This window comes from Octopus sinensis, linkage group LG17 (assembly GCF_006345805.1).
Source record: "Octopus sinensis linkage group LG17, ASM634580v1, whole genome shotgun sequence".
In the NCBI taxonomy this organism is placed as follows: Eukaryota; Metazoa; Mollusca; class Cephalopoda; order Octopoda; family Octopodidae; genus Octopus; species Octopus sinensis.
In genome coordinates this window covers 17,424,018-17,427,023 of record NC_043013.1, presented here as the reverse complement: position 1 = coordinate 17,427,023, position 3,006 = coordinate 17,424,018, and positions in this window count along the sequence as shown.

Here is a 3,006-nt window from a genome sequence, read left to right as displayed (position 1 = left end):
TGGGCCTGATGAAGCCTTCTGGCTTCACAGACCCCAGTAGAACCGTCCAACCCATGCTAGCATGGAAAACGGACGCTAAACGATGATGATGATATATATATATATATATATATATATATATATATATATATAAGCTATATATATATATATATATATAAGCTTATATATATATATATATATATATATATATATATATATATATATATATACACACACACACACACAATAAATGCCAATACATGGAGGCAGCAGTAGTACATCTGTCATTCAATAATGAATTGAGCTCCTTAATTAACGAGTAAAGTGGCTGTAGCATTTCCCATGCAAGTAATTCTCAGACAAAATCAGTATTACAAGGCTACATCTACCCAATTTCACTCACAGAACATGGATCAACATAATATCAACCGCAGGGCCACATAGCTGTGAAGCAAACTTCAAAACCAGTCTTGTCATACTGCATCTACACACACACAATCACTAACAAAACTAGTTCATTTTCCTATTCTATGGAATTTTCCAAAAAACCTCTAGAGAATGAAATGAAACTAGTTCTGTTAAGAGTCGTTTTATATATAGGATAAAGATCCTCTTCAGTCATAAATGACCATGGGATTGCATCTAGAAAGTACCCCTCCCAGGCAAGTCCAGACAAGGCTGTTTATGGAAGACCAGCAACTGCCCAAGCATATCAGCCTCCCCTCTCAACGCCACCAATATTATCCATGGGAAAGGCAAAGGCCAATACAGCTTGGCACCAGTGACATCGCAACTCATTCTTACAGCTGAGTAAACTGGATCAAAGTGAAATAAAGTGTCTTGCCCAAGATGCAACACAGCCCAGTCTGGTAATCAAACTCACTACCTCATGATTGTGAGCCTGACGCTCTTAACCACTGAGCCCATTACTCCTTTTATATATATATATATATATATATATATAACGACTATTCTATTCTTTCTCTTTGGACTTTTTCTTCTTTCTGACAAAGAGCTGTGCTCGAAATGTCATACCCACTGTTTTTCCATCTTGAACTTTCTCTGAGCTTCAACATAATACATTCACAACATCCTCTTTTGTTTAACTGTTTTTTTTTTTTTACCTCTCTCTCTCTATAGATAGATAGATAGAGCGACTCTCCCCAGACACAACAGTATATATGTATACTGTTGTGTCTGGGGAGAGTCATTCTCTTTTAGTGCCTTATAATTTAACACACTCACCGGTAAAATTATTTTTATTTTTCTAAAACTTTCGGTGCGTTTTGCAGCCTTTTCAATAGTTATGGGTCAAAACTATTGAAAAGTTTGCAAGACACAAAGAAAATTTTAGAAAAATAAAAATAAATAAGTGGAAATTTTACCAGTGAGTGTGTTAAATTATAAGGCACTAAAAGAGAGCGACTCTCCCCAGACACAACAGAATATGCTTCAACACACGAACTCATATAAAGAATCATGCAAACCAAATCCCAAAACGAAATATATACACACACACACAAATATATTTATATATCCTCTTTAATCTGTGTGCTGATTACTTTGTCTAGTGAGTTTTGCTTATATATATATATATATATATATTGATAAAAATGGTAAGACAACAAAAGAATGAAAGAGACCTCGATATTATGTAAATAGATGAATTTATCTGTAAATGTAATATGTGGCAATTATTTGATAGCCATGATAAAACTCGGAGTTTCGGATACCGAGGTGGAAATCCATGTCGCCATCTTTTTTTTTTTTTTCTCCAATGGCCGGGTAACTGAAGAGATGGCGGCGTGGATTTCCACCTCGGCATCCGAAACTCGGAGTTTTATCATGGCTACCAAATAATTGTCACACACACACACACATACATATATATTTCGGTGCAATATATAACAAGACGTGTGTGCTAAAGACACGGGGGGAGAAGAATTCAATACGTAATTAATTGGTGGTTCGAAACTGATTTATCTTGCCCCCTCCAAGTTCCATTGTATGTGTTCATTCCGGCAACAAAGTGTTTGTGTGTGTGTGTGTGTGTGTGTGTGTGTTGGAACCTGTCGTATATTTGGTAACGGAAAGCAGTCAGAAATAGCAGACAACTAAATGATGACCAATGGAGGAGGGTGGAGCTTGCAAACTAATTTTCTAAAGATGTCAGATAGAACCAGGTTTTTCTGTGTCAACAAGAGGCGGAAGAACTGAGACACATAGATGCATAATATACAAGCGTGCGTACGCATCTATGTGTGTAGATAGATACATAAATGTTGGGAGAGAATGTGCAACAAGTTAAAAGGGGAGTGCAGTTCTTTGTTGTCAACAGACAGAAGACTAAATTTACAAAAACACAGACGACGTTAACTATGGCATTAAAAATTATAAACTTCAATAATTAATGAATAAGAATGTATTTCTTCAATAATCTTGTACATATTGCCATAGTTATAGAATTGACTGGCAAGCTAATGTAGTTCCTTTGTTATTTGATAGCAATATTCTACTCAGCATTTTTTCGCCAATATAATTAATCTTTATTAGATACTTTTTAAAAATATATTTTGGAGGTTAAGTTTTAGCCGTGCCTCAATGAATATATTTTTATCTTATTCATGAGAAGAGGATGCGGTAGCCATGACCTTTACAGACCAGCCTCTTGTGTTGTGGTCAATGTGTAGTTTAAATATATAGAAATCAATGTCTTTGGAAGAAAAGCAAAAAAACATGACCAGACAGGAAGAACCAAATGTATACACTCAGTTTAAATAATTGCATTAGATAGAACTTCGCTAAAAGTAACCAAGGACAGGGATTTCGCATTAGACAGGGGGATATGTTAACCCGAGTTTGTATTTTTATCTTATATTTATTTTCATAAACATTAAGATGGGAGGAAACTAATTAGGCTGGCTTGAGACGCCAATTAACGAGCGTATTCAGCCGAATAGTGGTATTAAATTGGTTTGCTGTAAATAGGAGAGACACTTTTTTTTTTCATTTAATACATTGTCTTTA